This window comes from Macrobrachium nipponense, chromosome 26 (assembly GCF_015104395.2).
Source record: "Macrobrachium nipponense isolate FS-2020 chromosome 26, ASM1510439v2, whole genome shotgun sequence".
NCBI classification, from domain to species: Eukaryota; Metazoa; Arthropoda; class Malacostraca; order Decapoda; family Palaemonidae; genus Macrobrachium; species Macrobrachium nipponense.
Genome location: NC_087215.1, coordinates 425,875 through 431,537, shown reverse-complemented (window position 1 = coordinate 431,537; position 5,663 = coordinate 425,875).

Below are 5,663 nucleotides of genomic sequence, written 5' to 3'. Positions count from 1 at the left end.
AGAGGGAAAAAAATGGAAATTCATCAAGTCTGAAAATAGAAATAAGAAGGATCTGGGATATGCCAGTGGAATTGTACCCATAATCATAGTACGCACTAGGCACTGATTCCAAGATTCCCTGAAACGAACTAGAAAACTAGACGCTGAAGTAGCTCCAGGACTCATTCAATGAAGAGTGTGATCCTAGAACGGCGCACATAGTAAGAAAAGTGGATGGACTCCTAAGGAGGCAGGATGCAACCCGGAACCCCACACTATAAAATACACCCATTCGAAATTGGAGGACTGTAATTGGAGCAAAAAAAAAAAAAAAATAAAAAATAAAATAATAATATAATAATAATAATATAATAAAAATAATAATAATAATAAGACCATTACAACACAAATAACATTATGTACAGCTTTTTTCCCAAAACAACTGACAAACGAGTAAATATTCATAAAATACAACAATCAGTAGCAATCACAACAAAAATTACAGCCTATAACCTACAACCTCCTCACAACAAGTAATAAATAAAATTACGTACAGCCTTCTCCCCAAATAACAGACAAACTAGGAACCTTTCCAATCACAACAGCAACAACCCACAGCCTATAACCTACAACTTCATACAGCTTTCTCCCCTTCTCCCCAAAATAACCTTTCCTAAAACACCATAATATCAATCCCTCACAACAACTACAATCCACAACCTACAACTTCACAAAACAATACCAATCACTCACAACTACCACAACCCACAATCTATAACCTACAACTTCATACAGATTTCTCACCAAAATAACCTCTTCCTAAAACACAGCAAAATCAATCACTCACAACAACTACATCCCACAACCTACAAAAAACACAGCAATCACTCACAACTACTATACACAACCTACAACCACCTCTTCACCGTTCAACCGGATATTAGTTCAGAAATGGCTCCTGGAAATGCCCACACATGAACGTCAGTTTCCCCGAGACGTAATTACCCATTTTGACAGCCGTCATAAGCGAGGGCATAAATCCCAAGATATTCAACTGGGAGAGCAAATCCCATGATAATCCCTCTTGGAGATTTCATTAGGGTGATTACTGGGTCGTAAGGAATCCTTGTGGGAAATATACTACCATACAGTGTTTCCATATTATTTTTAATAATAATAATAATAATAATAATAATAATAATAATAATAATAATAATAATAATAGATTGTCCCAAATAATAATAATTTTTGTTTCCATAATAATACTAATATTAGTCATAATAATTATAATAGACTGTTTTCCTAAATAATACTTATTTTGCTTTTCCCCCCCCCCAAAATCCCCCATAGTAATAATAATAATAATAATAATAATAATAATAATAACAATATAATATAATAATAATAATAATAATAAAAATCATGTTTGGCCTAATTCATCCTCACGTAACGCCAGGTATTAAGAATGACAAAACTTTCATTTATTTATTCAAAAAAATTAAATCAAAATCCAATAAAACTTTAAAAAACTAAAGAATTATAAATATGAGAGAGAGAGAGAGAGAGAGAGAGAGAGAGAGAGAGAGAGAGAGAGAGAGAGAGAGAGAGAGTCGTCATAACCAAAATGAGAAAACAGCACAGAAAGGGAAAAAAAGAACACACACACAAAAAGGAAAGAACTTTTAAAAAATCTACGAAGAAAGAGAACACCATAACCACCCCCCTCAGAACAAAAGCACTTGAAGGCACCTAAGGCAAAAGAGCCATTTCCTCGTATGGCTCCATTACCATGTAAACAACCCAATCTCATGAACACCCACTCTCATTTTCCCGAGGTCAGCACCCCAGCAGAAGCAAGCGGGGAGTCTTTTTAAGAGGGCCTTTCACGCCCGCAGGGAAGAAGGCTCTTGATCATTCCCCTCGCGCGCCCTTCGGGGAAACTGCTGCTGTTAATTCGCTTCTGCGCCCTTAGGGGGAGAATCCTTACTCGTTAAACTGGGCTGGCAAACAGACATTCTAAACCATCAACGGAGTCCTGGAGCGGCCTTTGAAGTGGCGGAGATTATGTAAATATTTCCCACCTGGTCTTGCAAAGGTCGGATCTCATCCAGATTCAAGAGAAGGAATTGGAATTTTCAAGTAATGTGGAGTCTTATTAATTTGTCGTGTGATAGCTGTACTAGTAATCTCTAGCTTCTGTATTCTTCCTGCAGTGATCTCTAGCTTCTGTAATATCCTTGCAATGTTTTTTAGCTTCTATATTATCCTTGCAATTACTTCTACCTTCCAGATTTTTCTTGGAATGATTGATAGCTTCTATATCTTTGCGATTATTTCTAGCTTCTATGCGTATTCTTCCTGCAGTAGATCTCTAGCTTCTGAATATCCTTGCAATGTTTTGTAGCTTCTATAATATCCTGGCAATAATCTCTAGCCTCCAGATTTTTCTTGGATAATTGATAGCTTCTATAATATCTTTGCAATTATCTCTAGCTTCTGTATCTTTCCTGCAATCATCTCTAGCTTCTATATTTTTTCTGCAATGATCTCTAACTTCAAGATTTATTCTTAGAATAATTTACAGCTTCTATGATATCTTTGCAATTACCTCTAGCTTCTACAATATCCTTACAATTATCTCTAGCTTCCACATTTTTCTTGGAATGATTTCTAGCTTCCGTAACTTTCTTGCAATGATCTCTAGGTTCTATGATTTTTGCAATGATCTTCTATTTTTATTTTTGCCATCTTCTCTAGCGTCTCTGTCCTTACATCCTTGGAAATAATTTCCACTGAAAACCTTGGAATACGAAATAGAGGCAGAAATTCTCCTTTTCGAGTAGGATTCGAAACCAACTTAGTAAGGTTATTTTTTGGGTGGGCGGGGGCATCCGTATTTGCAATGAATACAAGCGAATGCTATACTACACATCCACTTGAGAGAGAGAGAGAGAGAGAGACTAGTTAATTACCTCCTAAGCTTCTAAACTCTATAACACCCTCGTAGACATATTGAATTCGCAGGCGAGATATTAACACAAACATCAAATCTACTCTAACATATAAAACCCACCACTAGCTTCAAACCCAACCCTCTGAAAACTTAACAGCAATTACTATCAAAAAGGAGAAGGGGTAATTACCATCGAGGAAAGGAGAGAGAGAGAGAGAGAGAGAGAGAGAGAGAGAGAGAGAGAGAGAGAGAGAGGCACTTCTCGACGCCTGCCTACAACATCTGTAAGGAAGGAAATTACGCGTAATTTAAATCTGAAATATGGCGCGTTTTCACAAGGCTGTAGATGGGAGGAAGGGGGGGGGGGGGGGGGATCATCCAAACAGGTGGTGATTTATGTTTTATGAAGACAGGCAGAGAAAGAGAATATTTTGAGCCACAAAATCTGAATATTTTGGGATAGAAAATCAATGCTTGGAAATATCCTTAGGAATCGGAAGTATAAGTTAATGGGCCACAATAAGACCTATGTAACTGTCGTGGTGATTTATGTCTTTTAAAAGGACGGACAGAGACAATGGACATCTTCGAGATATAAAATCAATACTTTGAAAAATCTTTAGGTTTCGGGTGTATCATCTTTAGGTTTCGGGTGTATGAGTTAATGGGCCACAATAAGACCTAAGCAACCAACAGAATACATATTCCCACATGAATGAAGACTGGTAGGGAAAGATGAGATGAAGCTCTTAGAGACATCAAACCTATCCTGAACAAATTCGTAAAGGTGTGATGTATGGGTTAATGGGCCACAATAAGACTTTCTAGGTAGCCAACAGAATACATCTTCCCACATATGGTCGTACCAGCCCAAGGTCGTTTAAGACAGCAAACATTCCCAGAATAGGTGGTACATTGTCTTACGAAGACCAAAGGGCAGAGGAAAATACGTTATTTGATCTAGAACATCACTGCTTATTTTTAAAATAGCCTTAGGTTTCTGATACGAGTGGCACTGAGTCCCATTAAGGTCCGAGTAACTTTGGGGGTAGCCAGTAATGCAAAGAGCAAAACGGAGAACGGGTTTGTGGTTTGGTTTTCAGAACCCGACCAAAAAAACCACAAGCGTAGGACGTCATACCTATCAATCTCTCCATAAAAATGTCGAATATTAATGCGACGGTCTCCCCCTACCCCTCCCCCCTCCTCGGCCCAAAAGCTGAACTAGCTCATTTATCAAGGCATCCTCCTCTTTCCCTGTGTGTGTATGTGTGTGTGTGTGTGTGCCTGTCACTCCCCGAAAGGTTAGATGACCAGTTTAATTACAAGGAAAATAACGCTTCATTAATTTCCCGGCCTAACCTTTCGACTGACGTGATATATATTACACGAATTTGGGGGTTGAGATCGACTCCCACCGTTCTTAGAAAAAATGGGCGAATGGTGGTCTTTTATCATGTTAGGAGGACTCTGACTCTATGAGGGACCTTCTAATTATTAAATGTTGTACATAACTTGTCAATTAACTTATTTAATTAGCAACGTAACGCGGTAAACTATCCCAAAACAAGTTAAGAACTCAGAAGAAAAGGGAAAAAAACTGAATTCTTTAAATGTTAGAAAAACTGGAATTCCTTTAAGTTAAAATAATCGCTCTCTCCTCTCTCTCTCTCATCTCTCAATCTCTCTCATCTCATCGTCTCTCTCTCTCTCTCTCTCATTAGAGATGCCTTACACTGAGGGAACCTGGGGCAACCCGAAACGAGCTGTAAGTACAAGGTCCCTCTTCTCTCTCTCTCTTCTCTCGTAAAGGGGAAGGGAAAGAACTTGAGTTTATCAAAGTTACCACCAAAAGATCTCTCTCATCTCTCTTCAGTCTCAGCTCTTCTCTCCGTCATCTCGTCTCTCTCTCTCTCTCTCTCTCACACACACACACACACACACACAAGATGGAGAAAGAAAATGAATTAGCACGAATTAATTTGGCCTAGATTCCATCAGGTAATAAAAAAAAAATGGGCCACATTTAGTAAGTAGGCTCAGTGTTGCTTCAGTCACATAATTAAACAGCAAAATGGGCCTTACACAGCCTGGGATTCTTCGAGATAAGTAATTCTCTAATTAAAAATTGCCCCCGCCCCCCCCCAAAAAAATGACAAAAGAAAGAGTTAAGTAAAGGATTATTCACAAAAAAAGTAATAAACATAACGATTATCATGTCATATTAAAGCAACCCCTTGCTTGTAAACATTCCCCACAAGTATAAATATATAATTTAGTATTAATAATATATAATTTTCTACTAATACGAATTTGAATATCCTGCCGGGTTGCGTGGACATTTACTCTAAAATGGTAAAACATTCCCCACAAGTATAGATATATAATTTAGTATTAATAATATATAATTTTCTACTAATACGAATTTGAAAATCCTGCCGGGTTGCATGGAAATTTATTTCTAAAAAATGAAGGCATAAAAAAACGTGTATTCTAAAAAAAAGACAAACAACAATGGCGACTAGAAAAACTCGTATTCAAAGATGTAAACAAATCCCACTCTTAAAACGAAGACATGTTGAACACGACAGTGTTAAAATTAAGAAAAAAAGCAACACGTATTCTGTAATTTAAGACGCCACGCATTCTAAAATGAAGACATAATAGAGCACTAATTCTAAAATTAGGACACAAAGAACGCGTAGCCTAAAATTAAGACATAATGGACATC